Source organism: Budorcas taxicolor, chromosome 23 (genome assembly GCF_023091745.1).
Source record: "Budorcas taxicolor isolate Tak-1 chromosome 23, Takin1.1, whole genome shotgun sequence".
In the NCBI taxonomy this organism is placed as follows: Eukaryota; Metazoa; Chordata; class Mammalia; order Artiodactyla; family Bovidae; genus Budorcas; species Budorcas taxicolor.
The window spans coordinates 15,665,738-15,675,626 of NC_068932.1; the positions used below are offsets into that span (position 1 = coordinate 15,665,738).

General features: G+C 39.6%; 1 non-coding gene across 1 annotated transcript; it reads right to left on the minus strand.

The window, feature by feature from the left end:
• Positions 1-8,341: 8,341 nt before the first annotated feature.
• LOC128068100 (U6 spliceosomal RNA) lies at positions 8,342-8,444 on the minus strand. The gene has a single exon (XR_008201452.1). It is a non-coding gene; the product is annotated as a U6 spliceosomal RNA (small nuclear RNA).
• Positions 8,445-9,889: the final 1,445 nt, after the last annotated feature.

Below are 9,889 nucleotides of genomic sequence, written 5' to 3' on the forward strand. Positions count from 1 at the left end.
TGATTGCTTCCCTTCATTTTATAAGCTGATACTGCTGATTATTATTTTTTTAATTGTTTATTTATTTATTTGGCTGTACCCAGTCTTGTGGGCTTCCCAGGTGGTACTACTGGTAAAGAATCTGCCTGCCAGTGCCTGAGACTCAAGAGACCTGCATTCTATTCCTGGGTCAGGAAGATCCCCTCGAGAAGGAAATGGCAACCCACTCTAGTATTCTTGCCTAGAAAATTCCGTGGACAGAAGATCCTGGTGGGCTACAGTCCATGGTGTCGTGAAGAGTAGGACACGGCTGAGCGCACACATACATTCTACATACCCAGTCTTAGTTGCAGCAGGTGGCAGCTTCTATCTTCATTGCAGCATGTGGGATCTTTAGTTGATTGGTTGTGACAATCAAACTCTTAGTTGTGACATATTGGGATCTAGTTCCCTGACCAGGGATCAAACTCAGGCCCCCTACATTGAAAGCATGGAGTCTTGGCCGCTGAACCACCAGGGAAGTCTGTGTTGCTAATAATTAAAATCCTCTCACGTGAATAAATGGATGCATAAGTGAAATAAGATATTTGTGAATAAATTGATGAGGGATCTTGATGATCCAAAATGTCTCCTCCAACATCTGTCACACCTGAAAGAAGATAAAGTCTGTCCCTAAGGAATCCCTCTCTTGGGCTCATTAGGAGCAAAAGGACTTTTTAATATCCAGAAATTATGGGAATGAGTGGCTTCTGGAGGTGGCAAAGATGGGAAGTGGAGGAAGAGTAGAAGGTAAGTCAAAGAGATGCCAGAACAGCTAGGTTTTAAACATCAGATGCACATATACCATAACATCATGATAATTTCAGTAAGCATAGGAGTTATCCATTTCTGCTTAACAAATTACTCTTAAAAGCTGTCAACTTAAAGCAATAATAAACATTTATTATTTCACATAGTCTCTGTGCATCTGGAGATTAGGAGTGGTTTAGCAGGATGGTTCTGCTTCTAAAAGTTGCAGTCTTAACTGTTGGTCAAGGCTACAGTCATCCGAAGACTTTACTGAGGCTCAAGGATTAACTTTTTTTTTCTTTTTTAAAATTTCTTTTTAATCAGAGGATAATGGCTTTACAATATTATGCTGGCTTCTGCCATACAACAATGCGAATCAGCCATAAGTTTACATGTGTCCTCTCCCTCTTAAATCTCCCCCGGAAGGATTAACTTTTAAGATGGCTCACTCATATGGCTCTTGGCAGGACGTATCATTCCTTACTGGCTTTTGGCAGGAAGCTTCAGTTTCTCACTACATGAACTTCTCCATAGGGCTGCTTGAGTGTCTTCATGATACAGCAGCTGGCTTTCCCCAGAGGAAGTTATCCAAGAGAGAGCAAGGGGAAAACTCTAATGCCTCTTAAAGATCTTAGTCATGGAAGTCATCACTCCCACTATTCAGTTTGTTAAAAATGAGTCACTTTATTTCAGACCACTCCCAATGATAGGGGAATTAGAGTATACTTTTTTGAAGAGAAAATATCAGAAAATTTGTGGACATATTTTAAAAACATCAATTTTGGATTCAGTGAACATTTATTGAGCATCTTTACTGGGACATGAGTAGGCACTGGATTTCAAACACAGATTATTTTCCTATTACCCAAGGCTAAAGAAATCAGAATTTTATATAGATAGACGAGACGATTTTAGAATACGGGACGTTACATGACTATGATAGGTTTAAAGTTGAATGGATGTGTAGGTGAGATTTAAATCATGGACAGCATGAGAGACTGATTTTCTACTGAGAAGTTAAGAAAGATTATTTTGTAACCTGTGCGACTGCCCATTCATTAAACTTTGTAGGTCCTGAACTGAGAACTAACACCAGAGTACAGGAGTCTTAACTAATTCCATCTTTTAACCTGAGACACTTGGGTCATTACTCTGTATTTATAAACAATAAATATTTACCGTTTTTTGGATTATATTTAACTGATGAATTGAGGTGAATCCTAGGTATAAGTTTATGTACCCCCCCCCCCCTTGCTTGTTGTAGACTTTGATTATTCTGGGTGTTTTGTTACTTATTTATTTGACACGGTCAGCTCTTTGGGATTTAGAACAGTCATAGGGGCACAGACTTGAGGCTCATGGCCAGATTCTGCCAGAGGAATAGTTTTGTTTGGTGAAAATTGTGTGTGTGTAATACTTGTCATTGATTTTTTAAATACCTCTGAGTGGACCATACACTCACTCAATATTTAGTCTCTAGTTCCCCCACCAGCCCCAGTACTTCCTGTTGTCTGTTATCCATCAGCCTTATTGGTCCCTAAAGACGCTTGAGTATGAGACATGCCTCTTGTTTTTAAATCTCAGGATTGCATGGCATAATATTAGTTCAGCCTATTCTTACTCACCATCCCAAAGGTGAACTGTTTTCAGTAGATCAATCACTTTAGGTCAAAAGTACTGTTTAAAAAAAAAAAAAAGTACTGTTTTGGTGGTGGTTGTTTAGTCGCTAAGTTGTGTCCAACTCTGTGTGACCCCCTGAACTGTAGCCCACCAGACTCCCCTATCCATGGGATTTCCCAGGCAAGAATACTGGAGTGGGTTGGTAGCTGTCTCCTTTTTAGCTTAGTCAGTATCCACTTGCATTCTGCTAAACCCTTGTTTTCTCTCCAGTTCTTTTTTCCTTTCCCTTCTATTCAGCATTCTTGGTGAATATTCCCCTCTTCCAGTTTCTCTCAATTGTCACATCCCGAGCGGTATATGGAAAAAAGCTTGAGGATGACAGTGCCTACTAGTGAGTGAGATGGTATACAGCACCTGGCTGCAAAAGCTGTGGTAAACTTAAGAAAAAGTCCCTCCTCCTTTCTGGCAAATAATTTCAAGACCTTCTATGAGGCTCTTTTCATAGCTCTTGCACTTTGGTTCTCTTTTCCAATCTTTATGGTCAGTTCATTAATTTATCCTTTTATTAATTCACCCATGTAACAAATATTAACTAGCCACTTAACTATCAGCCAGTGTCCGGTCATGAGAACGAGAATGATACCATCCCTGCGCTTGTAGGGCTTTGGTCTACTGATTGGAAGCAGATACTATTCAAACACACTAACCAGATAGATGTAAAGTTTTCTAATTCTAAAACGTTTGGTGTAATTAGTGGCGAAAAAGAGAGAATATGGTGTTAAGACCTATTATGATAAGGGACAATGGCCTCATCAGAGAGGTCATACGAGGCTTTAAAGAACTGATGACTGAGCTGAGATCTAAAGGAAAGAGGAGTTAACTGTGTAGGTGTGTGTGGTGGCGGGGGCAGTGGTGATGGTCATCATTGTCTCAGAATTTTTAGCAAGTGGAACAACGTGCAAAGCCCTGTGATCAAAGGGAACAGAAGCTGATTGCCCATCACTTTGCTGCTCTCTTGCTTTTTCTTTCTTAACTTCCATCCTTTCCTTACTTCCTCCCCTTGTTTCTTTCTTCTTCCTTGAATGCAGAGTTAACAGCTTCCTCAGTTCTTGACACATTAGCATTATTCATCCATGCAGAGACTCTGTTACATTCTTATTTATCAGTATACTCAGTTTTACCCCTTTTTAGCAATTCCTTTCTCTCTCTTCCATATTCAGCTGTTGTTTATATAGATTTTTAAAATTTATTTGATGTTCTTGAGAAAAGGCATATTTGTTTTGTATGCATGTATTATTCATCTATGTAAATGATTTTGTTTTATTATTCTCATTTCTTTTTTTCACTTGGCAGTGGTTTTAATATGGTTATTCTGTATATATCTGTGTATCCTAACCTCACTGTGTATATCTGATCTGTTGCTGCTAATTGTTCCATAGTTCTTCATCTTGTTTATTACATATTTATATCAATTCAGGATTGTCTCAAATTCTTTTCCACCTCACACAAGAACAACAACAACACGCCTTAATGCACACTTTAATGAGCATCCTCTAGTATTCCTCTTAAGGACCTGTGAGAAATTTCCTTTGAAGGATATAATCAGGAGAGGAATTGCTGGGTCACAGGTTATGCATGTACTTGATTTGACTAAGTCATGCCAGCTGGATCACCAGAATAACTCATCTATCACAGTTTTTCTGTTATGTGGTTACATCATCCCCACTGCCCTCCAACAGAGCACCCTAGAATCTTCTCTTCAATTTTTTTTTCCTCCTGTATTCTGTTTATCCTTCACGCATTCATTGTGAGCAAGCCACAGGGGTTCTCTTCTCTCCCCAGTGGCCTAAATCCAGAGCCAGTTTATCACAGCCCCTGCAGGAATTTACAGTGCACAGTTGTATACTAAAGATAATTACCATCTCCTAAAAGAGGTTTCTGTTGTCCATTTTGTTAAACATTTAAAACCACATGAGATGGCCTATAATTTGTATACTTTTTCATGGTGCCCTTTCAACTCACAAATATTTCTTAGGATTATCTCATCACTGAGGTGGACTAGAAGCAGGTTGGACCAAATAAATTTTTTACTTAATCTCAAAAGAAGAAATGTAAATGACTTAAGTAATATGGTTGTGGGATGGGCTGGGATGGAGAAGGAGGTAGGTCCACCTTCATTAGCAGTACTTTTCAAAGGAAAGTATAATAGTTTGAAATAATTAAAGGAAGTCCTCTTGTAAAGTTGGAAAGTTTTTTTTTTTTAAGAGATAGGATCTAGCTTGGTGAGGGTTTAGGATGATGGGCACTTTCACACACTGCTGGTAGGAAATGTAAAATTGTACAACCTTTTCACAAAGCAATTTGAAAATGTGTATCAAAGGACACAACAGTGGGTTGACAGTGCAGAAAACTTGGGGAATAAACTAGCATTCTGCACCTCCTGCTACTAGGCATGAGGACACAACATCATTTCAGTGGTATTCTTACCAAAAATTCATAACCTGGATTGAATTATGAAGAAACAATTAAGCCAAACCTAAACTGAGGGATCTTATAAAACAGCCAGCCAATCTTTTTCAAAACTGTCAAGGTCATTCAGAATCAACTACTTAATTTACAGAGCCCTGATCAAATTAAAATGTGAAAATTTCAAAATTTCCTTAAAAGTGATGAAGAATTTCAAGACAACGATGACAGAGCATTAAATCAGATGTGTAGGGCAGGACCCTGTGCAACTGGACAGATAACCCAGAGGTCATGAAAGACAAAGAGATACAGAAACTGTCCTGCACCAGATCAGTCACATTAGCAGGACAAGCTGAACAATTTAAATAAGGTCTGTTTCTTAGTTCAGTTGAGTCGCTCAGTTGTGTCCGACTCTTGGCAACCCCATGGACTGCAGCACACCAGGCCTCCCTGTCCATCACCAACCCCCGGAGCCTACTCAAACTCATGTCCATTGCGTCAGTGATGCCATCCAACCATCTCATCCTCTGTTGTCCCTTTCTCCTCCTGCCTTCAATCTTTCCCAGCATCAGGGTCTTTTCCAATGAGTCAGTTCTTTGCATCATGTGGCCAAAGTATTGGAGTTTCAGCTTCAGCATCAGTCCTTCCAGTGAATATTCAGGACTGATTTCCTTTAGGATGGACTGGTTGGATCTCCTTGCAGTCCAAGGGACTTTCTTATTTGCTTCTTCACAGTTCATAGTTATGATATGCGTTTGGAAATGCATTTCAGACTATTCTTTTAAAGAATTGCTATTTAATCCATTTTAAAATATCATAAAGGGGCTTCCCTGGTGGTTCAGTAGTAAAGAGTCTGCCTGCCAGTGCAGGAGACATGATCCCTGGTCTAGGAAGGTCCCACATGCCGAGGAGCTACTAATCCTGTGCACCACAACTACTGAGCCCATACGCCGCAACTAGTGAAGTCCGTGTACCCTAGAGTCTCTGTGCCACAACAAGAGAAGGCACCACAATGAGAAGCCAGGACACTGCTACTAGAGAGCAGCCCCTGCTCACCACAACCAGAGAAAAGCCCCACAACACTGAAGATGCAGCACAGGCAATAAATAAGTGCACAAATAAATAGAAATATTTTAAAAATAAAATATCATGAAAAGGAAAAGTATAAAAATCCAAAAAAAACTCTCCATCATTCTCTTTTCATATCTATCCTTTTTGATCTTTATCAAACTGGAGATGCTGATTTTATACATCATCATAATTATGATATACAGTTATGTTTCTCTACCTTTTATCTAATATTGTTTTGCAAAATGTCCCCATATTTCTATATTTTATCATTTTAATCAACTGTGTAATCTAGTTTTTTGTACACTTTCTATATTAATACAGTTTAAATTTAAGTGATTTCTCACTTTTAACTATTAAACATTTTGTTACAGGCCTTTTTGTGTAGCTTTTATTTTATTATTTTGAATTATTTCCTTATGACACATTCCCAGGAGTAGGATTGCGGTACCTCTTGATATGTGGCATCAGTTTGCTTCCCCAAAGGATCAGTATGCATTTCTAGAGCATCTTATCTCTCTGGTTTGTGGCTGTCCTGCTGTGGTTTACCAAACAGCAGTTGCTTTGTGATCTTACTATCATTCATTTCCCACAAGAGTGTCTCACCCTTGTGGTTAATCTGCAATACACATCTTCTCAATGCTTGTATCCTAACTATAATCCGTAACCTTAGTCCTAGTCACCTTCTCTTCCTAGCTAAGGCTTTACCAGGCATGCACGGAATTTAAAGCATTTGTGGAAATTGAGGATGATTCAAGGAAGAGGAACTTAGAAGAGTACTTTGAAGAAACAGCCAGAATGTAGGAGGAAGAAAATGGAGACAATAGAAAAATGAAACCTAAGGAAAAAGTTTTAAACAGCTGAAAGGTTAATATGAAGGTGACTAAAAGAGCAAGGCAGTGATCAGATACGGGTTTATTAGAAAGTGCTTTGGTTGCAGCACGGGGAAATGTTTGAATGTGGCCCCAAGTGAATGTGGAGAAACTGGTTGGAGGTTACTTCTGTCACCCAGGGAAGAGATGGTGGTGACTTAACCTGGGTGGGTAGATACTGTGAAGTGAGTACATTTAGAGGATACTTCCATTAGATCCTTAGACCTTATCCATCTTATAGCTGAAAGTCTGTACGGATTTCAGCTATCTAGTTTCAGAGGATCTAATATAAAACATGGTGAACTACAGTTAATAACATTGTATTATATAATAAAAAATATATATATTCAGGAGGGTAAAACAAACAGACCTTAGTGACTACTTGGTATTGTTGTTGTAGCTGCTCAGTGTTGTCCAACTGTTTTGTGACCCCATGGACTGTAGCCCGCCAGGGTCCTCTGTCCATGGTATTTTCCAGGCAAGAACACTGGAGTGGTTTGCCACTCCCTCCTTCAGGGGACCTTCCCAACCCAGGGACCGAACCCTTGGCTCCTGCATTGGCAGGCGGATTCTTTTACCACCTAGCTACCTGGGAAGCCCAGACTAGGTATATTAGCCTCCTAAGGCTGTGATAACGAATTACCACAGATTTAGTGCTTCAGAACAACAGGAATTTACTCTCTCACAATCCTGGAGACCAGAAGTCTGAAATCAAGATGCTGGTGGCGGGGGTGAAGAATCCACCTGCCTGCCAATGCAGGAAACACGGGTTTTGATCCCGGGTCCAGGGAAGATCCCACATGGTGCAGAGCAACTAAGCCCACGTGCCACAACTATTGAGCTGATGCTTTAGAACCGGGAACTACAACTGCTGAGCCCACGCTCTACAGCTACTGTAGCCTGCATGCCCTAAAGCCTGTGTTCTGCAACAGGAGAAGCCACTGCAATGAGACGCTTGTGCACTGCAACTAGAGACTAGCCCCTACTAGCCGCAACTAGAGAAAGCCCACGGGCAGCAACAAAGACCCAGAACAGTAAAATAATAATAAATAAATAAAATTAAAAAAATTATGTTGGCAGAGTTGGTCTCTTCTGAAGGCTCTGAGAGAGAATGCACTTCATGCCTCTCTCCTAATTGATGGTGTTGCCAGCAATCCTTTGTGTTCCTTTGGCCAATAGATGCGTCATTCAAATCTCTGCCTCCATCTTCACATGGTCTTCTTCCCAGAGTCTCCATGTGCCTTCTCCTCTTTTTTTGCCACTCATTACTATTTGAATTTTTTAATTTAACTTTTATTTTATATTGGCATATAGGTGATTAACAATGTTGTATTCTCAGATATATAGCTAAGTGATTGAGATATACATACATACATATATATATGTGTGTGTGTTTATACATATTCTTTCTTTTTCAGATTCTTTTCCCATATAGGTTATTACACCTATTGAGTAGAGTTTCCTGTGCTATACAGTAGGTCTTGTGGTTATCTGTATTATATATAGTAGTGTGTATATGTTAATCCTGAACTGTTAATTTATCCCCCTCCAGATAGGAATACTTCGTGAATTTGTGGGTCATCCTTGCACAGGGACCATGCTAATCTTCTCTGTATCATTCCATTTTTAGTATATGTGCTGCAAAAGCAAGCCCTTCTCTTTTTTCTTTCATAAGGAAACCCATCACAGCTACTTATTAGCTCTGTGAGGAAGGGAGTATGTCTAATCCAGGATTATCTCATTTTGGGGAAGCTATCTTAATTATATCTGCAAAGACTCTTTTCTAATAAAGTCACATTCATAAGTCCTTGGAGTTAGGACTTGGACATATCTTTTCCAGAGATAAATTCAACCCACTACACTTGGCTAATTGGATAAGAAAGAGGGTGGTATAGAAAGAAAATGACTCTTGGGTTTTAGGTGTGAGCAACTAAAATATTGTCATTTGGTGAGATATGGAATATTATAATAGGAGCAGATTTGGAGAAGGCAATTATGAGTTTAGACTTGAAGGTACTGGGATGGAGGTGACTTTAAGACCACCAAGCAGAGATACTGGGTATACAGTTGGCATATAGGATCTGGAGAAACTGAGTGGATGGTGGTGGTATGCATTAAGATGGAGAATGCTGGAAGAAAACTAGGAGAGGCTCATTTAATCATATTTATTATGTCTGTTATTGTTGTTCAGTCACTAAGTCGTGTCTGACTCTTTGCAACCCCGTGGACTGCAACCTGCCAGTCTTCTCTGTCCTTCACTATCTCTCAAAGTTTGCTCAAATTCATGTCCATTGAGTTGGTGATGCTATCTAACCATCTCTTCCTCTGCCGTCTTCTCCTGCCCTCAATCTTTCCCAGCATCACAGTCTTTTCCAATGTGTCATCTCTTTACATCAGGTGGCCAAAGTATTGGAGTTTCAGCATCAGTCCTTCCAGTGAATATTCAGGGTTGATTTCCTTTAGGATGGATGGTTTGATCTCCTTGCAGTCCATGGGACTCTCAGGAGTCTTCTCTATCAAAACAATTCAAAAGCATCAATTCTTCAGTGTTCAGCCACCGTTATGGTCCAACTCACATATCCATACATGACTAAAATTATCTATATATAAATATCAAGAAGGCATTCGGATGATAATGTTGGAGCTGCTGATACGAATTCTAGAGTCTTCAGTTGATAGATGATCATCTAAATACTGAGACTACCTGGGTTAAAGAGGGTTGAATAAGAAGAAAAGAGAGTTCAGAACTATTCCTTTAGGAAATTTCAGTTAAGAGGGAAGTTTTTCTTGCCTTGAGGAAATTAAGAAGTAGTAGCCATAGAGGTAGGGGGGAAATGGAGAGAGTATGGCAACAATGGAGTAATGAAAACAGAGGAGCAAAAGTGTTTCAAGTTTGAAAGTCAGATGAATGAGTGTTTCAAAATGGAGGGGTGATCAACAGAATGAATGCTGTTGAGAGATTAAGCAAGATGGAGACTGGAATTTCTCTCTTAAATTAGGGACAGGGAAGTCATTAATGAGAGTAGACACAAGCTAGAATGGAGTAAATTGGGGGGCAGAGAGGAGTGAGAAAATAGAGACTAGAGACATCTTTA